The following is a 23,188-nucleotide window of genomic DNA, read 5'->3' as shown; positions in this document are numbered from 1 at the left end:
CCATTCTTACTCCCTGAGGCCCATCTCCCTCTGACTGGCTCAGATCCTCCTCCCTCTGATTGGCTGACAGCAAGAGCTCGGCCACTGCTGCACTTCTGCTGGGGGGGCACTATGGCAGGGAGCAGTCATGGGGCTGGGCAGCCTCCTTCCTCCCCAAAGCATCCAGTTGTCTGGGCCTGAGGCCCAAGGCGCCTCATGCTGAAGAATTACTGTGTTAAATTACTGTGTCATTTTCCTCTAATGACACTGGGAGTGCCTGGGATCCCACCCTCTCCTGAGACCCCAACAACGCGTGTGCACCCAGCTCCCTTCCCCATCCCTTACTCTTGCCTCCCCACAGTTCCCAAATGACTTTCTGCTTATCATCCCTTCATAGCATATATGAATGCCTAGATAACATCTTGTTTAGCTTTTCGTTGCTTTTGAACTTTTAAAAGTCAGTCATCTTCTGAGTCTTGCTTTTTCCCCACACAACATCCTATTTTTAATCCAACGTTTATTTAGCACTGAACATGTGTGCCAGACAGACCCTGTTCTGACCTCTTTGTAAATAGCGACTCATCTACATCCTCATAACAGCCTATGGGGCATACACTCTCACCATGTCCATTCGATAGTAGGACACGAGAAAACTGAGGCACACGGTGGTCCAATGATTTTTCCCAGCAGCTCCCAGCTTGCAAGTGATAGAGCCGGGATTGCACACCATGCAAGCTGGGTCCAGAGTGCACACTTTTCATCACTGTGCTCCACGCCTTCTCTCTGTTACTAAGATCTATATTTGCCTGTACCGGTGGGTGTTCCTTTTCACTTCTACACGGTATCCTATTGTTTGACTGTATGATTCGTTTATTCATATTCTCCTGTTAACAGCTATTTTGGCTGCTTGTGGCTTTTGCTGTCAGGAGCAACGCTGCTATGTTTGCTTCTGTACACATCTCCTGGTCCACACAGGCAGGAATACACTCAGGAGGGGGGTCGGGGGCTTATAGGGTACGCATATCACTAACCAGATTATGCCACACTGTTCCCCTAAGTGGATGCTTGCTCAGTCCTCATGCCTCCATGGGCCTCAGCTTACAGTCTGAGGACATGAAGCTCTCAGTCACAGGCAGCAGTCTAGGGGAGCTGAGCATGTCTGGGGTGTGACTGACATTCTCCGGTACCTGCAGGGAAACAGCACATCTCAAAGTGGGACCCACACTCTTGTCTGGAAACCTTCGAGCAAGTACGCAGCTTCTTTCCCAAGCCTAGGCTCAAAGTGCCTTGGGGGTGGGGGAGCAATTCCAGCCTCCCCTCCTCACAACTTAGCTTAGGGCACCCATAGCTCACTAGGCAATTTGGTACCTCCAGGCCTGGAGGGCCTTCTGGCCTGTTCATAAGGCAAAGCCCTGCTTTGTTCCTCAAAGAGCCATTGTATTCATTCGTTTCAATACTGTTCATCATGCTCTTGCCCTGCACCATGCCTATCTCCAGTATCCGGCACAAACTAGAGCTGAATAAATGTTTACTGAAGGAATCAATAAGGGATTAGTGTCTGATTTAGTGTTTTCTTTTTTTTTTAATTTGTTTATTTTCGGGGGGGGGGGGGAAGGGCAGACAGAGAATCCCAAGCAGGCTCAACATTATCAGTGTGGAGCCCAACGTGGGGCTCAAACTCACGAAACATGACATGGTGACCTGATCTGAAATCAAGAGTCGGATGTTTATGTATGTTAACTAACTTGAATTTATTTACTTATTTATTTTGAGAGAGAGAGAGAGAGAGAGAGAAGGCACAATGAGTGAGGGGCAGAGGGAAAGAGAGAGAGAGAAGCTATATTCACCCAATGCGGGGCTCGAGATCACCCAAAGCAGGGCTCAAGCTCACCCGATGGGGAATTCAAACTCAAAAACTCTGAGATCATGACCTGAGCCGAAGTCAGAGGTTTAACAATTGAGCCACCCACGCACCCACTAACTTTAGAAGGAAGGAAGGAAGGAAGGAAGGAAGGAAGGAAGGAAGGAAGGAAGGAAGGAAGGAAGGAAGGAAGGAAGGAAGGAAAGAAAGAAAGAAAGAAAGAAAGAAAGAAAGAAAGAAAGAAAGAAAGAAAGAAAGAAAAAGAAAGAAAGAAAGGAAGAAAGGAGGGAAGGAGGGAGGGAGGGAGGAAGGAAGGAAAGTAGGGGAGAGAGAGAGAGAGAGAAAGCAGGGGAGGGGCAGAGAGAAAGAATCCCAGGCAGGCTCAATGCTGTCAGCACAGAGCCTGACACGGGGCTGGAACCCACGAACTGGGAGATCATGACCTGAGCAGAAATCAAGAGTAGGACGCTTAACCAACTGAGCCACCCAGGGGCCCCTAAATTAATATTTAAAAGTTATATATTTCCAGTTCTTCTAAGTAGCAGACAGGTTTAAAATTTATATTTTTCTCCAAAAATAAATAGATTTTATATTTTTCTCTAAATAAAAATAGTTTTGTTATTTGAGTCCCTCATAGAATGAGTGTCCCCACCCTGGAATATAGTGACTTAGTAATCATTTTCCCCATTATCCAGATTATTGAATTACTGTGTTGACCTGCATTAATCATTTGGAGCCAGTTTATTTTACTTTTATGTATCCCAGTCGATGCAGTTCTGCATTGCATGACAGTACCTGGTGAAGCAAGGCCCTCAAAGGTCCAGGGACTTCCAAAAGACTTAAAAACAAGACCAAAAACCTTAATTAGCTTTTACGGTTCTCATAAGGGGGCTGGGTCCAATACTAGTCAGTCTACCACAGCTGGGAGCAGTCAGTGGTTCAAACTCACTTCTTAGCAATCCAGTGCATACCCAGGGACCCCCCAGAACCAGGATATAACCAATACCTTAGACCATCCTGATGTCCCTCCACCACCTCCCCCCGCCAGCCCCCCCCACGCCCCGGGGGTCACCAGATGGAAAACCATTTCCTGTTTATATCCTGTGCTTATTTTGCTAGATAATGAGAGGATCTTGCCGACAAGATCCCGACTGCCACACCTCAAGCCCTGAGTAGGAAATAAGACAGTCAGTGATAAGACATGGGGTGTCTTCTGCACGTTGGTCCTACCACACAACTGAGTCCGTGGAGGACGAGTAGGCACAGCTAGGGCCCTACTGCTGTCCCATAAGACCAAACTGAGGCCAAGATGGCAAGATGTCCTTTGCCATGCCATCCTTCTCCTCCCTTTCCTTTCCTGCCTCTCCTGGTCCTCTGTACCCCTGACTGAGGGGTGCTTCCCAGGGACGGGCCTAAGGAAACAGCAGTTCCCAACCGTCTGACCCAATCCTTTCACCATCCTGGAATGACATTCAGGTACATTACAAGTGTCGGTGGCGTGGAGCTGTCCCCCAGCATCCTAGCCACCCCCCCATTCAATTCAATGCCAAAGCACCCCCTTCATTATGACAACCAAAGTCTGCCTACCAGGAATTCCCAAAACACAACCCCAGGGCAGGAAGGAACATGACCCTTGTCTGTCTGGCTCTTTGCCAGTATCCCCACCACCGTAGCATGCAGTTCGGTCAGCATTTGTTAATAGTCATCGTACAGTCCAGCTATCTATGGTGTGATTTTCTGCCCGCTGTCCGCAAGGCTCCCCTTTCCTCTCCTCACCCCCAGCCTGGGAAAAGGGAGAAGAAAAGAACTCAAGAGTGTGCAGGGGCCAGCCTCTCCCACAGAGGTGTCCAAACTGTTCATGGGTGCTTTAGTGCTTCTCAGGAGAGGAGCTGATTTCTAGTCCTGGCAGCGATGGGGTGAGGACAGGGGGTGCACAGAAAAGCAGAAATACCTGGAAAGATAAGGATGGTTTAGTGGTGTGGGGCCTGGCTGGCCCAGGCAGTAAAGAGTAGGTGACTCTTGATCTCAGGGTCATGAGTTCAAACCCCACGTTGGACTTAGAGCTGATATTAAAAGAGAAAAAGAAAGAAATTGGGAGAAAAGTTGCTCAGTGGTTAGAACCACGGATTCAGGGGCCCTTCAGCCTGGCTCTGGCTCCGGCTGGGCCACTCACCAGCTGTTAAAAGTCTGGAAACCTCTCAGTGCCTCCCTGGTCTCATCCATAAAGTGAAGATAATAGCAGTTAATGTTGTTTTGAAGGCTAAAGGAGATAATTCATGCAAAGTGATTAGGGCAGGGCTTAACATGTTATAATCATGCATGGTTGTTGTTTTATGAAACAGCAGTGACTTGGATAAATGAATCCCTTCAGCCTTGCATTCTCCCACTCTCTCCCCCATCTTTTCCTCACCCTCCTCTATTTGCACTTTCAGTGGTGGATGGTCAGAGACCCAGGGCACACGACCACCTTCCCACTGCCTTTTTTCTACTTTCCCCTGCTGCAAAGACCATCTCAGAGAGCCATTCCGTGGGCCCTGGCCAGACTCCTCCAGGGCCGTGACGTGTTCCTGGCGCCCTCCCTGCCAACCTGGGAGGTGCCACCCACCAGTTGTTTCCTGCAATACTCCTCCCACCTGCACAGGAAAACACTGCCAGCTAAGCCCTCCTCCCCCCGCTTCTAGGTTTGTGTCCCCTCCAAGTTCCTACACTGCCCACACCCTCAAAGTCACAACTCTCCCTAGATAGCTGCCAGCTACCTCCGTGCACCCCAATGTTTGTGACCCCCAAGTGTCCATTCCCTAGTCTGTGACACCAGAATTGTGCACACCGGAGTGTGTGTGACCTCTTGCTTGTCCAAACCCCTGTGTGTGTGTGTATGTGTGACTCTAGGAATAGCCACTTTCCGGTCTGTGTGTTGACACCCTTGACAGTGAGTCTGGTAACGCCGCAGCCTGGAAAGCACCACTGCTGGCGTGGGGAGGAACGCAAAACGGAACAGTCCGCCCAGGATCGTACCACTAGGAAGGGACCGGCCACCTTGCAACAGACCGTTTGTGCGTTAGGATTGCGACAGCTGCCTCATTCCCTAAGGGAGAGGGGAATGTCGCAATCTTGCTTGTCCCAAGATTCCCGTCCCGTCCTCCCGACTCCCACCCGCCTCAGGTGTGCCTCGCGTTCTGGTCGCGCCCGCAGCATCTCTCGCATCCGCCATCTTAACACTCTCACCCACTTCCCCTCTATTCCTTAGAAGCTACTGTCATTGTACCAGAGCCCCCAATTGGCTCAGGGCTGGGGGAATCAGAGTGCCCTGGGCTCTGATTGGTCGATGGCCGAATTCCGCTTAGGTCTCGGAGCCTAACAGCCCGCCTCCGCTCACGCGCGCCGGTCTCCTATTGGTCACGGGCTCGGGCATGTGCAGTGGGTGCCAGACCTGGGTGCCCAGCCACTGAAGCGAGGCTTTAGAGATTGAGTATGGCAGGTTCGAATACCACCTCAGGGGGTCAGATGCTTCAGCTGTAAAAAGGGGGAGAAGGTGATGCTTCCTGGTGGGAGTTATGAGATGACACCCCTGGGGTTGACGCCTTGTGTAAACGCGAAATTGTAAACTCTAACAAAGCCAGTAGGGTTTTCCTGCCTGCACCCAGTGGTTCTTGGGTGCATTTATTCTCTAGTTGACACAAAATGGGAAGTATTCTCTGAGTTTGGGTTCTAGGAAATACTCTCAGAAGTTACTTTAGTAAAATAAAATTAAGCCGCAGTAGGACAGGCACAGGTGGGATGTCTGGCTCTCCCGATACCGTAAAAATTGCAGAGTGAACATCTGTGGTCTTTAGATTCAGTGTACTAAAATCATTAATTTTACTCATCTGACAAATGGGTACAAAATTGACAGAAGTTAAAAATCCCTCATGGCAGGGCGCCTGGGTGGCTCAGTCCGCTAAGCTTCCCACTTCGGCTCAGGTCATGATCTCACGGTTCGTGAGTTAGACCCTGATGCGGACAGCACAGAGCCTATAGCTTGTTTCAGATTCTGTGTCCCTCTCTCTCTGCCCTCCCTTCCTTGCTCTCTCTCTCTCTCTCTTTCTCTCTCTGTCTCTCAAAAACAAACAGTAAAAAAAAAAATTTTAATCCCTCGTGGCGACTGCTTTGACAAAATGTGTTTAAGAGAATAAGTATTTTCCCCATTTTTTGAAGCACAAAGCAATGGTTTTTGACCATTAGGCCTGACCAGAGGGGATAGGATCATCGTGATTGACATGTGTTACTTAATATACACTATAGGTGGGGCACCTGGGTGGCTCAGTCAGCTAAGCGTCCAGCTTCATTAAGCTCAGGTCATGATCTCACATCTGTGAGTTTGAGCCCCACGTCCTGCTTTGTGCTGGCAGCTCAGAGCCTAGAGCCTGCTTCGGATTCTCTGTCTCCCTCTCCCTGCCCCACCCCTGCTTACTCTCTGTCTCTCAAAAATGAATAAATATTTTTAAAATTTAATATACATCACAGGTGATCTAACCAGTTACCTACCTTAAAGTTTGCAATTTTGACATTATATAGGTATGTAAATTAAATTTTAAGCATATGTATGTGCATTATAAAATATAAACAAATAACAATAAATACATGATTCATAGGGATGTAGATGATGTAGACGGGGAGTGGGGCCTCAGTTTACTGACCTGGGTCAGTTACATGCTGAAAGGCAAGTAACTTTATAATTTCACATGGTGCCCTCAATTTTAGGAAGCCTGAGCCCTGAGCCCCCTTACCGCCCCCCCCCCGTGCCTTCACCAGGTGGGGCACATTTCCCTTAATTTGCTTGGAAACTCCGAATCTATGCCCAGCACTGCCTTCACTGCTGAAAACACAAGCTGGCCTGTGCATCAGCTCTGATCCTAGGAAGATTGTTATTTTAAGTGTGTGTATGGGTGTGTGGGTGCTGGGTAGGGGCACTTTTTCATCACTGAATGTTTCTCATGGTGGTTGGGTTTGTAACATTATATGCTTCAGTTTAGTATCTTCACCTCGGGGCCATTGTTTATGAGAGGTGCATTGTTTTCATTTGGGATCTTGCCCTAATGACTCTAGTATGGTGTAGCCCAACAGGCAATAAATACACCCCAAAGTGATACAATTGAAGAGGACCAGAGGGAAACAAAAGACAATCCTTAGCCTCTGAATATAAGAATGAGCCTATCTGAATAAAATAAGTGCTTAAAGAAAACCTTCAAGACGGCTGGGCTCATGGGTTTGTGAGCTCGAGTCCTGCTTCGGGCTCTGTGCTGACAGCTCAGAGCCTGGAGCCTGCTTTGGATTCTGGGTCTCCTTCTCTCTCTGGCCACCCACCCCCCAAAAAATAAATAAACATTAAAAAAAGAAAAAAAAAGAAAACCTCCAAGAAATGTAGCTTGCATTGTTCGTCTGTAGCCCTTTAAATGACACAGATTTTATCATCAACCCCAATTTAGACCTTGATTACAAGCAACCTGAAAAAAATTGTTCTTTGTTTATTTGCTAGGTTTGGCAGCTATGGGAAAACACAGAATGTGCATTTATAACCGTATGATCAATGGAGCTTTTAGGAAATAGGGTGATAGATAGGCACTCAGGCACAGTGGTAGCATAGCTTGCTTGAATCCTGCGAGTTAGTCAGGAAGCTTTAATATGTATTTCTTTTTTTTTTCTTTTTTTTTTTTTTGCCAACGATGGTCTTTGAACATCAAAGCAAAATCTTCTCAAGCTATTTTTTCACTTGATTTTCTTTAATTTTTGTGACTGAAAGATATTTTGTCAATGCTTGCCTGGGGCCTACCTCCACAGCGGGGTGGGGTGGGATATTTGGGGGGCAGGGATTTAGTGGTTTTTTTTTTTTCTGATTAAGTAGTCATAGTCTTATCAAAGATAGATGAACTCCTATGTAAACTTTGAATTATGAAAGAAGTATAGCAGTGCCGGGTATTTGGCAATGAGTGAGGCCGGGTCCCAAGCAGAATCTCTCCTTCCTCCTGAATCAGGCTCTGACTGTCTGCCTTGTGGTATCCCTGAACGCCCTAGCAGTTTGGGTTTCACAAAGAGTAAAAGTAGGTGCCAGGCTGAAGTGCAGTGAGTGGCCAGGCGGCTTCTGGGCCTCATCCCAAAGATTTATTTTCCCAGAAGAAAGAAACCCACGTGTTGAAATCAAAACAACCAACTGGAGTGAAATACCTTGTAATCGGTTTATAGCTAAGTGCACTTGGGTAGGTCGTTTGCAAAGATGAGTGTTATGGACTGAATTGTGTCCTTCGAAAATTTGTACATTGAGGCCCTAACCCCTCTCCGCCGTTCTTGGGTTCGGCCCCCGCCGTCAGGCTCTGTGCTGACAGCCAGCTCAGGGCCTGGAGCCTGCTTCGGATTCTGTGTCTCCCTCTCTCTCTCTGCCCCTCCCCCCTTTCAAAAATGAATAAACATTTAAAAAAAAAGGAGGGGGGGAAGAGACACCAGAGGTTTGCCTACAGAGAAAAAGCCATGTGAAGACACAGTGAGACGGTGGCCATCTACAAGCCAAGGAGAGGGACTTCAAGAGAAACCAGACTTGCTAACAACTTTGAGGAGGGAGCATGGGGCAAGCTGAGGATGAAGTACAGGCTAAGAGACATCTCCCCCCCACCCCCCGGGTGAGATATGTGGGACACTCCTCAGACACTCTCTGCCACCCAGGAACAGGGGAAAGGAAAGAAAGCAGATGGCTGATTAACTGAGATCACATTCATGCCAGACAGGAGTCTCCTTCAGTTTACAGATAACTTAGTAAACTGCAAGAAAACAGCAATCTTATCCATAGCCTAATCTTCAGAAGCCTATAGACGCCAGTTCCTGGAGCCCTAATATCACCCTCATCAAGATGTAAGGGGGTTTAAGTGCTTGCCATGGTGATGTGGGAAACTAAGGAAAATGAAAACTTAAGTTCCCTTACTGCCTACAGCCTCGTGACAAGTCCTTGAAACCGGCAGAGTGACCTTCCTCTAGGAGCTCAGCTGCCTCGATGATGACACTTTGCTACGGGCAAAGGGAAATCTTGGCTTAACGTTATCATGACCTCCCCCCACCAGGGTCCTGTGAGTCTCCTCAAACACAGAAAGCTTCCTTTGCAAACCATCTTTATGTTTACCCCCCAAGTATATGTTGGCAATTATACTCCAAGCGTATGGCCCCTGAGATACATCTGAAGGGGCTCATGACTGAGGTTTTCCTAAACAGTAATAAATGACGTTTTCCTAACAGCGGCTAGCCCCTCAAGGTCCTGGAAGCCTGGCTTCCAAAATTCCTTTGAGACTTAGGCTGTTCCTAATCCCCTCCCAACATGAAGGTATGTAATCAGTCACTCTTCACAACCCCAGTGCAGCTCTTTCCGCCCACGGGTCCTGTCCCCGTGCTTTAATAAAATCACCTTTTTGCACCAAAGACATCTTTAAGAATTCTTTCATGGGGTGCCTGGGTGGCTCAGTCGGTTAAGCGGCTGACTTTGGCTCAGGTCATGGTCTCAGTTTGTGAGTTTGAGCCCCGCATCAGGCCCTGCACTGACGGCTCAGAGCCTGGAGCCTGCTTCAGATTCTGTGTCTCCCTCTCTCTCTGCCCCTCCCCCACTTGCACTCTGTGTGTCTCTCTCTCAAAAATAAAATAAACATTAAAAAAAAAGAATTCTTTTTTGGTCATCGGCTCCGAACTCCACCATCTCCCCAAAACCCCATCACCTTGATCTTGGACTTCCAGCCTCTGGAACTGTGAAAAAAATACATTTCCCTTGTTTAAGCCAACCAGTCTGTGCTATTCTGTAATGGCAGCCCTGGCAGATGAACACAGATGGCCAGAAACAGTCCCCCATATCAGCAGTCCTGGCTCGTAGCGATGTGATTCTGTGGCCTCCATTCCCAGAGGTGGAGTCTGTTTCCTCACCCCTTGCACCTAGGCTGGCTTGTGGCCTGCTGTGACCAACAGACAACGGCAGGAGTGCCATTATGTGAGATCCAGAGACTAGTCCTCAAGAGGGATGCCCTGAGCCCTCCTGGAGACAAAGCCGGCCCAGAACCAGGACACCCCTGATGACAGTTGGCACCAACCGCCAGACTTGTGACCCTCCAGTTGACTGTAGCCAAGAGACAGGAGAGGAAACTCCAAGCGAGGAACCACCAACTGTTCCCAGCTCACCATACACTGTTGTCATTCAAAGCCACTGAGTTCTGCAGCAGCATTGGAACCCCAGCTTCTCCCTCTGACCAGGGCTGAGTGGACCCGGCGGTGTTCTTCAAGAGAAAGTTTTGTTTTGGTGGCCGAAGGCCGGGTCCTTGGGAGGCCTGAAACTACCACAAGGAGACAGACACCCCAGTGCCCCAAGGCTGGGAGTCCCCGTGTGACACTCAACACTTGTCTGCTTCAGTTCTCTTTCCCCAGATTAAGAGTCAGTAGTAGCCTTTGCTGTCTTTGAAACTGTGGTGATCACTACTGGAAATTCCAAAAACAAAGAAAAGTTTCTTTAAGCAGTTATGAGGCTTCACCAGAGAAACGGCACTAAAAGGTATATTATGGACAAGTGATGGTATATAATTTGAATACTTAGTTATTAGTGTGAATAACCAAGATGAAGGTGCGTGTATACATTTGTTTGTTTATTTATTTATCTATTTGTTAATTTATTGAGAGGGAGCAGGGAACGGGTAGAGGGAAAGGGAGAAAGAATACCAAGCAGGCTCCATGCCCAGCGCAGAGCCCGACATGGGGCTTGATCCCACAACCTTGAGGCCATAACCTGAGCTAAACTTAAGAGTCAGACGCTCAACCCACTGAGCCACCCAGGCACCCCTAGTGCTGCAGTTTTGTTTTTTTTTTTAAATTTTTATAGTTTATTTTTGAGACAGACAGAGAGAGACAGAACATGAGCTGGGGAGGGGGCAGAGAGAGAGGGAGACAGAATCTGAAACAGGCTCCAGGTTCTGAGCTGCCTGCACAGAACCCGATGTGGGGCTCGAACCCATGAACCATGAGATCATGGCCTGAGCTGAAGTTGGATGCTCAACCGACTGAGCCACCCAGGTGCCCCTGCTGCAGTTTTTTTTTTTTATAGTTTATTTATTTATTTTGAGAGAGAGAGAGAGAGAAAGCACAAGTAGAGGAAGAGCAGAGAGAGAAGGAGAGAGAATCCCAAGCAGGTTCCATGCTGTCAGCACAGAGCTGCACATGGCTCAAACTCATGAACTGTGAGATCATGACCTGAGCCAAAATCAAGAGTCAGATGCTTAACTGACTGAGCCACCCAGGTGCCCCTAGTTACTGTATAAGTTTAAATGTAGAAAGGGACACCTGACTGGCTCAGTCTGAAGAGCATTGCCTCTTGATCTTGGGGTCGTGAGTTGGAGCCCCATGTTGGATGTAGAGATTACTTAAATAAATACACATTAACAAAACATAAGTGTAGAAACAGCATTTTTCAAGATCTAGAGAGAAAAGTGTTAAAATTGCCTGATTATTTTAATACATTCACTCAGCGTGTTACAGAGTTCTTTACACTGTCCAAGAGTAGTTGGAATTTTTACTTGGTTTCAAGTTAAATCCGCAATGTTAAAACACATTTTCATTTCCTTCAGCAACTTGTTGGCATTGGGTGAGAGGAAACCCCTCCTCTTACAAAGGTGTAATTTCTGCTGAAGATTTTCAAAGACATTCTCTAATGCAATGTTATTAAGAAGGTCTTGGATTTCCCTGCCCACGTGAGCACTGACTTTCAGGCTGAAACTTTCCATTTCATATTTTGATTAAGCAGTGAGTAGGTTTGTTTGTGTCCAACATTCATTGAAATAGGAAACTGAGGGGCACCTGTGTCGCTCAGGTGGTTAAGCATCTGACTTCGGTTCAGGTCATTGCCTCATGCACGGTTCAGTGGTTCAGTTCGTGAGCTTGAGCCCAGCATCAGGCTCAGTGCTGATAGCGTGGAGCCTGCTTCGGGTCCTCTGTCTCCCTCTCTCTCAACCCCTTCCCCACTCTTTCTCTCTCAAAAATAAACATAAACAAGGAAACTGAAATACATCCCACTTTGCAGAGGGAAAGCTGTGCCACACGGCTGAGAGATCTCCAGAAACTCAGGCAAACGAATGTGTGTATATACTTCACATGCACACTCACACACAGACGGGGGGGTGTGTGCTTGTGTGGCACATAGAGCCACAGATTGGTCAGGGAGCTCAAGGGGGGAAAACCTAAAATTGTGACTGAAGTGATTTGGTCGGTGACATCCCCATCCTCAATACCTAATCATTTTTCTCAAATAGTTCAGTGAGGTGACTGCACCTGAGTTCAGGATTCAATCTTAGGCACAAGATTAGGCACCTGTAAAAGGTGTAGAATGCATTCGATCCACGGAATCAAAATGTATTCATTCAACAAATATTTCTTAGTGTCAGCCTTGTCCCAGGCACTGCGTTCAGCCTGGCAGTTAAAACCCTGGGCAGATCTGTTGCCCTCACAGGGCCTCCATCTAGAGGGGAAGATGGACAGGTCAGCAGGTATGAATTGATTGCTTGGCTCCAAACTGAGAGATTCATGATGAGTTAAAGTTTAAACGATCTCATTCCTTTTTATTTTTCCCAGCTTTACTGAGAGAGAATTGACAAATAAAAATGATATATATTTAGGGTGTACAATGTGATGGTTTGATGGACGATACGTTGTGGAATGAGGACCACAGTCAAGTTACTAACACCTCCCATCACTTCACAGTGATGTGTGTGTGTGTGTGTGTGTGTGTGTGTGTGTAGAGCACTTGATTTCTCTTAGCAAACGTCAAGTATACAGCATAGTACTGTTAACTATAATCACCACACTGTGCATTGGCGCTTCAGAATTTACTCATCTTATAATCGCAAGTTTGTACCCTTTGACCGACATCTCCCCACTCCCCTCCCCTCTGTCCTCCAGCCAACCCCTGGCCACCACTATTGCCTTCTAAAGACATCATTACGGGGCACCTGGCTGGCTAAGTAGGCGGAGCATACAACTCGATCTCAGGGCGGTGGGCCTGAACCTGACATTAGATGTGGAGATTACTTAAAAATAAGATCTTCTAGGGGCGCCTGGGTGGCTTAGTTGGTTGAGCGTCCGACTTTCGCTTGGGTCATGATCTCACGGTTCGTGGGTTCGGGTCCCGCGTCGGGCTCTGTGCTGACTGCCAGCTCAGAGCCTGGAGCCTGTTTCGGAGTCTGTGTCTCCCTCTCTCTGACCCTCCCCTACTCACGCTGTCTCTCTCTCTCTCCTAGAAATAAATAAAAACATTTTAAAAAATTAAAAAAAATAAGATCTTCTAGGGGCACCTGGGTGGCTCAGTAGGCAAGGTGTCTGACTTCAGCTCAGGTCATGATCTCACGGTTTGTAGGTTTGAGCCCTGCGTCGGGCTCTGTGCTGACAGCTCAGAGCCTGGAGCCTGCTTGGGATTCTGTGTCTCCCTCTCTCTCTGACCCTCCCCTGCTCACACTGTCTCTCTCTCTCAGAAATAAATAAAACATTAAAAAAATTTTTTTAGAAAGATCTTCTAGGGATGCTTGGGTGGCTCAGTCTGTGGAGCCTCTGACTCTTGATTTCAGCTCAGACCATGATCCCGTGGTTCGTGAGTCTGAGCCCCATGTCTGGCTCTGTGCTGGCATGGGGGAGCCTGCTTGAGGTTCTCTCTCTCTCCCTCTCTCTGCCCCTCCCCTGCGCTCTCTCACTTTCTCTCTCTCAAAATAAATAAACTTTAAAAGAAATATTTTAAAAGGGCAGCATCGTGTCTTTTATTTTTTTAATGTTTGTTTTTGAGAAAGAGAGAGAGAGAGAACACAAGCAGGGGAGAGGCAGAGAGAGAGGATGACACAGAATCCGAAGCAGGCTCCAGGCTCTGAGCTGTCAGCACAGAGCCCGATGCGGGGCTCCAACCCGTGAACCATGAGATCATAACCTGAGCTGAAGTCAGACACTCAACTGACTGAGCTACCTAGGTGTCCCACATTTGTGTCTTTTAAAATACAGTTAACTATGCTTCCTGAATTTGTTGAGCTCAGCAAAAATGTAGGGTTTTTCAGTTTCCACAACTTTGATTCTATTTTAGGCACAGAATTGAGCATTGAGTATTTCCCTGCTGGGGTAGATCTGATCTGCTCACTTCCAGGGAAATTTAGGACCCTCAACACCAAATCTGCCCTCTTATACAAAGTGAAGCTGCTGCCAGGGCCGAGAGGTGGTAACTAAACCGACCAGAGCACCATCAGTGGTCCTTTCCCCAGCCACAGGGTGGAAATTTCTTTAGCGTATCTCCGCATCCACGGATTGAAACTTTCAGGATCAATTTCCCTTTTGGCAGACTATATAACTTGTGAAATATGGTCTGATGGCCTTCAACCGTAGTAACCAGCTGCTAGTTCGATCAGCTGTCCTCGATGCCTTCGCACACAAGAGAGCTGTTCCTGCTTAGGACAGGGGGATTGACCTGATGAATTGTTGAGGCATCTCTCCTCCATCAGATACCTGTTGCACATCTGCTACATGCCAGGGGTTCTGCCGGATGCTTTATCTACATTCCCTTTTTCATGACAAAGCCACAAGGTAGCTATATTGTCCCCATTTTAGTGATGAGGAAACTGAGATTCAGAGAATGTAGGTGACTTACTTGCTCAGGGTCACAAAACCAGCACGGATAAGGCTGGGCTCTGTCTTTTAACCCCAGCACCCCCTACTCCCCTACCCCTGCCTCTTAGCCCTGTTCATCTATCAAACTCCTATGCATCCTTCAGATCTTATCTGAGATCCCACTTTCCCAGGAACTCCTTCCCTGGCATACTGAGTTCAGGTCCTCTGCCTCTTCTGTGCACTCCCCAGGCTTCCTGGACTTGCCCCATCACATTTACTACAAACTCTCGGATCCCTCCTCTGTAATCCCCTATAAGTGAGCAAGAGACTTGCAGCCTCATTTTGCAGTTTCAGGTAGATGAGGACATTAAAGAAATAGCTATTGGGACACCTGGGTGGCTCAGTCCGTTAAGCATCAGACTCTTGATTTCGGCTCAGGTCATGATCTCACAGTTTGTGGGATTGAATCCTGTGTTGGGCTTTGACTGCACAGAGCCTACTTGGGATTCTCATTCTCCCTCTCTCTCTGAAAATAAATAAATAAATTTCTCTTTTTAAATAAAAAGAGAAATAGCTATTGGGGGTACCTGGCTGGCTCAGTGGGTTGAGCGAGTGACTCTTGATCTCAGGGTCATGAGTTCGAGCCCCACTTTGGGTGAGGAGATTACTGAAAGATAAAATCTTTAAAATAAATAATTACATAGAAGTACCTGGGTGGCTGACAGCACAGAGCCCAATTCTCATTCTCTATCTCCCTCTCTCTCTGCTGCTCCCCCACTCTTGCGCCCTTTCTCTCTATCAAAGATCAATAAAGAAACATTTGTAAATAAATAACACTAAGCCATAAACCACAAAACTGGAGGGAAAAAACTGAAATAGCTATTGCATGAGTGAATAAATGAACCTGAGAATGACGCACTCCCCCAATCTCGGGTACCCCACAGTTCACCCCCTTACATCGGGCCAGCCAGTGCTGAGCCCCCTGGGGTGGGGGACAGAGTACAGAAACAAACGAGACCCACCCTTTCTGGTTCATTGCTAGTTAGGGAGACATTGCCGGAAACAATGATAGTGTAGAGTACCCCGAGCTGGAGGAGAGGATGGGGTGGGGGGCGGGCAGCTGCAGAAAGGAAATCAACTGACGTCATTGGAGATGAAACACATCGTTTGTTTCACCCAAATAATTGTTCTCAATTCAAATATGAGAACAATCATCTGAATAGAAATTGCGGACTGGAGAGGTGAGCTTCATGCCTTTCTGGTCAGATGCGGATGCCTAGGCGAAGTGCGCACATTTTTACCTGTGCGTGATTTCTTATTTACAAGGGGGCATTATTGCAAGTGATCTATTATTTGCCAGTAGTTTGAAGGCATTTTGCACGTCACTCATCCCCTCGTCCTTGCTTCCTTGGTCACACATCGCCCTTCCTCCTGACTCCCAGCTCTGGCCCTCGGGCCCTCACTAGGCTAGTCCCCTCTCTTCGGATGTTACAGTTAGGGGATGAGCCCCCTCCCTCCCAGAAGGCTGGAAGCAATGCGAGGACAGGAACAAAGAGTGACTCATATTTTTGTGTCCCTTCCACAGCATCTGGGGCAGGTCAGACCAAAAGATGGAGGAAGGTATATGGCATGTGCCGGATAGATAACGCACTGCTGCCCTATAAATGTGGCAGGCACTCCCGGTTGTCTCTCGGACCCTAATTCAGATTTTCCTGGCCTGATAGTTTCGGATTTCACTCCAGTAGGCATCGGTGGTTTGCCTCCGCCCAAGGCACCGTGAACTTCAGGCCCGGGCCAAATAGTACACAGTTCCCATCACTGACTGAGAAGCCTCTGTCTCTTTTGCTGTTTGTTTGACACCATTAATTCTTGTCACTCAATGTGGAGTTTTCTTTGGTTGTGGCATGGGAAAAGAGGTGGGACAAAGAGAACCCTGGCCTGGCCCTGTGCGTCCTCTGGCCCTTCTGATAAATCGCTGGCTGCTCCCCTACTCGATGCTGCTCCTCCTGCTCCTTGCTGCTCCCCACAGCTGCCGTCTGCTGCCAGAGGTGCCACCCTTCACCTCCCCTGTAAGAGAGAAGAAATCAGTGCCTCTGGAACTTTAACTAGAAACTGCATCTGCTACCTCCTTTCACAGAGTGACCTCCCGAAGGCCACCTTTTGGCAGTGCCCGAGCCCAGAGGAGATTCCCGCTGCCACCCTGGGGAAGATGAATAACCGAAGTCAAGGTTCCACTGAATCAAAGGGGAAAACCTATTGGGATCTTGCTGAAGATTCATTCTTTTAATTAATTTCTTTACTAACCAGTTGACACGGGTTTGAAATGTTCACGGGAGAAATTGCCCACGTTTGCGGCGCCTGGGTAGCTCGGTCGGTTAAGCCTCTTGCTCTTGATCTCGGCTTTGGTCATGATCTCATGGTTCATGGGTTCAAGCCCCCAGAGTAGGGCTCTGCACTGATGGCGCTGATGGTGAAGGCACGGAGCCTGCTTGGGATTCTGTCCCTCCTTCCTGCCCCTCCCGGCTTGTGCGCTCCCGCCCTCCCTGTCTTTCTCAAAATAAATAAATAAACAGAAAAGAAATTGCACTCGTTTTAGGCCTTAATCAGCCACCACATTCTACCGGTGATTGCTTGGTTGCAGTTCTGCGTTGATTCCAAACAGCTTAGAAATTGTTTTTTAAAAAAAAAGTTTATTAAATACCTTCCTGCACATGGCAGTTTGCCAGGTAATGCATAAGGATAATAAAACACCTGGCCTCTCCTCTCCAGAAAGAAAATCATCGCTCGGAAAGGGCACAGGCGTGCAAGATAAAAAAGCAGAATCGGGGCTGAACCCATGGAAACAGGGAAAGCTATTGCCCTTATCATATTCCAACCAGAGACACATACATTCTGTAAACAGTTTTTTTTTTTTAAATTTTTTTTTAATGTTTTATTTATTTCTAGGAGACCGAGAGAGAGAGACAGCGCGAGCAGGGGAGGGCCAGAGACAGAGGGAGTCACAGACTGAAGCAGGCTCCAGGCTCTGAGCTGGCAGTCAGCACAGAGCCCGACGCGGGGCTCGAACCCACCAACCGCGAGATCATGACCTAAGCGAAAGTCGGACGCTTAACCGACTAAGCCACCCAGGCGCCCCTGTAAACAGTTTTTTAAAAGGAAAGAACAGAGCCTCCAGAGGAAAAAAAAATATTGACATTAGCAGTTGGGCTTAGATCCCTTATAGTTGAATAAACAAGAACCCCATAGCCAAGAGTCCATGTTTTTCTATATTGTATTTTTCTGCCATCATCATCATCATCATCATCACCATTACATTACATGTTATTTACATCTTGGCAGCTACCGCCTTGATAATACCTCCTTGTGGTCACCTGTGCCTCGAATCCCACTGCATCCAGAATTGTTGTTCTTTTCTCTATTGCTGTGTATTTGTGGGGCCACAGGAGAAGGACGACAGCCCTGAGCCACACAGCAGCAAATGGAAAATCAAACACAGGACATCCACTTTCCTAGAAGTGCTCTCAGCTTGCCCTGGTGTGCTGGGCACCTTCAACCTGGTGGTTTTCTTCTTCTTCTTCTTCCTTCTCCCTTCTTCCTTCTTCCTTCCTCCTCCTCCTCCTTCTTCTTCTCCAATTTTATTTTATAGAGAGATTGAGAGAGAGCACAAGCAGGGGAGAGGGGCAGGGAGGGGGAGAGAGAGAATCTCAAGTAGGCTTCACGCTCAGCCCAGAGCCTGACACGAGGCTCGATCCCATGAAATGTGAGATCATGACCTGAACTGAAATCAAGAGTGGGATGCTCAACTGACTGAGCCACCCAGGCACCCCTACTTCTTCATTTCATTCATCCAAGATTGCCTCTGGTCCTTTCCTTGAGGCAATGCCTGGCACAGGACCCAACTTGTAGCTATAGTTATGTTTTTCCTATTGTTCCTGTAGCAGATCCATCCTTCTGCAAAGGTTGCCGTTTTTAGAGATGATAGGGAGAGGGGCGCCTGGGTGGCTTAGTCGGTTAAGCGTCCGACTTTCGCTTAGGTCATGATCTCACAGTTCGTGGGTTCGAGCCCTGCGTCGGGTTCTGTGCTGACTGCCAGCTCAGAGCCTGGAGCCTGTTTCAGTCTGTGACTCCCTCTCTCTCTGACCCTCCCCTGCTCACGCTGTCTCTCTCTCCTATAAATAAATAAAAATATTTTAAAAAAAAAGAGATGATAGGGAGAATATGGGTGACTTTATTATAAATTACTTTATGATAAATATTACATATATTTCTATAGCATAAGAAAAGTTAGATATATAAGGTGGATACTAGTCAATATTTTTATGGACTAATGAATCCCTCCCCATTAAAAGGTGTAACCATGTATGTGAATGAGTGGGAGGAGAGGTTAGCCAATTTTTAATATTGTCAACTTAGGACATTCAAAAACTAAGAAAGCCTCCTCAACTTCTAACTATTCCCACCATCATTTTATGAAAGAAAGTACATTTTCACATAAAAAAAAAAAAAAGCAGGAAGGACATAATCTCAGAATATAGCCATGTCATCCTCCGGGGCTCCAGAGGTCCAGAAAAGGAAGCAAGAATGGGTATGAAGAACAGACACATGAAAAGATACTCAATATCAGTCATCATCAGGGAAGTGCAAATCAAAGCTACAGTGAGATACCACCTCACATCTCTTGGAATGGCTATTATCAAAAAAGCAAGAAACAACAGGTTTTGGGGCGCCTGGGTGGCTCAGTCCATTGGGTGGCCTACTTTGGCTCAGGTCATGACCTCGCAGTTGGTGAGTTCAGGCCCCGCATCAGGCTCTTTGCTGACAGTTCAGAGCCTGGAGCCTGCTTTGGATTCTGTGTCTCCCTCTTTCTCTGCCCCTCCGCTGCTTGTGCTCTCTCTCTCTGTGTCTCAAAAAATTAATAAACGTTAAAAAAATTAGAAAGAAACAACAGGTTTTGCCAAAGATGTGGGGAAAAAGGAACCCTCATGCACTATTGGTGGTGATGTAAATTGGTGCAGTTAGTGTGGAAAACAGTATGGAGGTTCCTCAAAAAATTAAAAGTAGAAAAACCATATGATCCAGTAATTGCACTGCTGGGCATTTGCCCAGAGAAACCTAAAACATTAGCTAGAAAATATATATGTACCCCCATATTTATTGCAGCATTATTTGCAATAGCGAAGATATGGAAGCAGCCCAAGTGTCCATCCACAGATGAATGGATGACAAAGATGTGGTGTATATATACAATGGAATATTACTCTGCCATAAAAAAGAATGAAATCCTGACATTTGCAACAACATAGATGGACCTAGAAGGTATGATGCTAAAGTGACATAAGGCAGACAGAGAAAGACAGATACCACATGATTTCACTTTTTTGTGGAATCTAAAAAAACCAAACAAAGGAACAAAATAAAACAGAAACAGAACAGACTCATAAATACAGAGAACAAACTGGTGGGTGCCAGAGGAGAGGAGGGTGGAGGGATGGGTGAAATAGGTGGAGAAGATCCTTGGGGAAGTCAGCAGTCTCTGGTCAGGGGAATGGTGGGTGGTGGCTGCAGCATTCCCCCGCGCTCTCTCTCTCTCTCTCTCTCTCTTTCTCTCTCTCTCTCATCTATGGCGCCAGGGTGAACCCTGGTCTTGGCTTCCAGACACACACTGTGGTTGGTGTTGCTGGGGCTGCTGGGGCAAGATAAAACCTGTCCGTCTTTCCTGGCACTGGGCACATTTTCATAGTTTTATCAAGGTATAGTATACATACCATAAAACGTACCCATTGTTAGTGTACAATTTAACGATTTTCAGTATATTTATAGACTCGTGCCAGCATCATCACAAGCCAGGCTCAGAACGTCTCTATCACCTCCAAAATTTCCCTAGAGCCCACATGTAGTGACAGCGCCCGCGGGAACTCCAGTCCCAGGCAGCCACTAGCCTTTCTGTCTCTACGGCTTTGCTTTGTACGGACATTTCATATAAATGGAATCATACAACGTATGGAGCTCTGTATCTAGCTTCCTTCGCTTAGTGCAGTGTTTTGGGGGTTCATCCATGTTGTCAGCATTTTGTTCCTTTTTTTATAAATTTTTTTAATGTTTTATTTATTTCTGAGAGAGAGAGAGAGAGAGAGAGAGACAGCATGAGCAGGGGAGGGTCAGAGAGAGAGGGAGATACAGAATGCGAAACAGACTCCAGGCTCTGAGCTGGCTGTCAGCGCAGAGCCCGACGTGGGGCTCAAACCCACGAACCAAACCATGAGATCATGACCTGAGTCGAAGTCAGATGCTTAACCAACTGAGCCACCCAGGCGCCCCGCATTTTGTTCCTTTTTATGACTGACAGTAATCCATCGTGTATCAGATACACCACGGTTTGTGTATCTGCTCGTCATTAATGGACATATGGATAGTTTTTGGTTTTTTATTATTATGAATAATGCTACTATGAATATCAGCATATGAGTTTTTCTGTGCAAGTGTTTTTATTCTCTTGAATAGATTCCTATGTGAAATTGCTGGGTCACCTGGTTAGTTTCTGAGTACATTGTCAAGAAACCTGTCAAACTCCTTTCCAAAAGGGCTATGCCATTATTAATTCCTAACAACAATGTATAAGGGTTCCAGTTTCTCCACAGCCTCGCCAACACTTGGTATCATCTGTCTTTTTGGTTATTGCCTTTCTAAATGGCATGTGGTGGCATCTTATTTTGGTTTTAATTCTAATTTCTTTTAAAAAAATTTTTAATGTTTATTTATTTTTGAGAGACAGCGAGGGACAGAGTGCAAGCCGGGGGGGGGGGATGCAGAGAGAGAGGGAGACAGAATCTGAAGCAGGCTCCAGGCTCCGTGAGCTGTCAGCACAGAGCCCAAAGCAGGGCTCGAACTCACAAACTGTGAGATCATGACCTGAGCCCAAGTCAGATACTTAACTGACTGAGCCACCCAGGTGCCCCATTTTAATTTCCTTAATAACTTATGATGTTATGTTTTCATGTGCTTCTTAGCCATTCTTATATCTTTTTTGGTGAAATATCTATTCAAATCTTTTTCCCACTTTTATTATTTATTTCTTTTGTATTTTCTTAATAATACAATGCTTAATAAAAATGCTTATTTATTTTTGAGAGAGAGAGAGAGACAGAGCATGAGTGGGGAAGGGGCAGAGAGAGGGAGACACAGAATCCGAAGTAGGTTCCAGGCTCTGAGCTGTCAGCCCGATGCAGGGCTCAAACTCACTAACTTCGATATCATGACCTGAGCTGAAGTCCGACACTCAACCGACTGAGCCACCCAGGCACCCCTTTTTGCCCATTTTTAAATTGAGTTGTTTGTCTTCTTATTGAGTTTTAAGAGTTCTTTGTATTTTCTGGATATGAGTCTTTTTCAGATATGTGGTTTGAATATGTTTTCTTCCAGTCTGTGGTTTGTCTTTTCATTTTCTTTTTTCTGAGAAACAATATTTTATCTTACAATATTCATTGAAATAAATACTGGACGGGTATATGTCAAGTCTGCAGTGTGGTTATCCTGAAATGATAGAAATTTTATGGAGTGAACTTTTTACTTTTCACGTTAAATATTTTTTTAAAATTTTTTAATGTTTTATTTATTTCTGAGAGAGAGAGAGAGAGAGACAGTGACAGTGTGAGCAGGGGAGGGTCAGAGAGAGAGGGAGTCACAGAATCCAGAGCAGGCTCCAGGCTCTGAGCAAGCTGCCAGTACAGAGCCTGATGCGGGGCTCGAACCCACAAACCGTGAGATCATGACCTGAGGCAAAGTCAGACACTCAACCAACTGAGCCACCCAGGCGCCCCTCATGTTAAATATTTCTGTAATATTTTTCATTTTTTAAAGATTTTATTTTGATTTTTAAAAATTTATTTATTTTGAGAAATAACACAAGCACATGAGTGGGGGAGGGGCAGAGAAAGAGAGAGAATTCCAAGCTGGCGCCACACTGTTAGCGCGCAGAGCCACGCAGGGCTCAGTTCTATGAACTGCGAAATAAGGACCTGAGCTGAAATCGAGAATCAGACACATGACCAACTGAGCCACCCCAGGTACCCCATAAAGATTTTACTTTTTATAAGTCATCTTGACACCCAACATGGGGCTCAAACTTACCACCCTGAGATCAAAAGTCTCACGCTCTATCAACTGAACCAGCCAGGTGCCCCTAATTTTTAAATTTAATGGGTATTACTTTTTTCTCTAAAAATATGGAATACCTCATGAATTTCTTGTGTCAGTCCTTGCACTGGTACCATGCTTATCTTTTCTGTATTGTTCCAATTTTAGTATATGTGTTGCCAAAGCGAGCTCTGTCTTTTCGCTTTCTTAGAGGTGTCTGTTTTTAAAGGTTGTTTGTTTGTTTATTTGTTTGTTTGTTTTAGGAGGCTTCACGCCCAGCGTGGAGTCAGATTCAGGGCTTGAACTCCAGACCTGAGACCAAGAGCTCAGATGAGATGAGATGAGATGAGATGAGGAGTTGGAAGACTGAGCCACCAAGGTGTTCTTCTTAGTGGTGTCTTTTGAAGTGCAAACACTTTTAATTTTAAGGAAGTCCAATTCATCAACTTTTTTTCTCTTATAAGAAAAAAAGAGAGAAAGAGAGAGAGAGAGAGAGCTCGTGTGGCAAGAGCAGGAGAGGGGCAGAGACAGCCAGAGAGAGAGAATCTCAAGCAGGCTCTGTACCATCAATGCAGAGCCCGATGCAGGGCTCAA

General features: G+C 46.5%; 1 non-coding gene across 1 annotated transcript; it reads right to left on the bottom strand.

The window, feature by feature from the left end:
• Window positions 1–22,677: 22,677 nt before the first annotated feature.
• Window positions 22,678–22,786, bottom strand: LOC120221046. Its single transcript, XR_005525715.1, has one exon. It is a non-coding gene; the product is annotated as a U6 spliceosomal RNA (small nuclear RNA).
• Window positions 22,787–23,188: the final 402 nt, after the last annotated feature.

This window comes from Hyaena hyaena, unplaced genomic scaffold, assembly GCF_003009895.1.
Source record: "Hyaena hyaena isolate Hyena2069 unplaced genomic scaffold, ASM300989v1 scaffold_754, whole genome shotgun sequence".
NCBI classification, from domain to species: Eukaryota; Metazoa; Chordata; class Mammalia; order Carnivora; family Hyaenidae; genus Hyaena; species Hyaena hyaena.
This window is presented reverse-complemented; position numbering and strand designations above follow the sequence as displayed.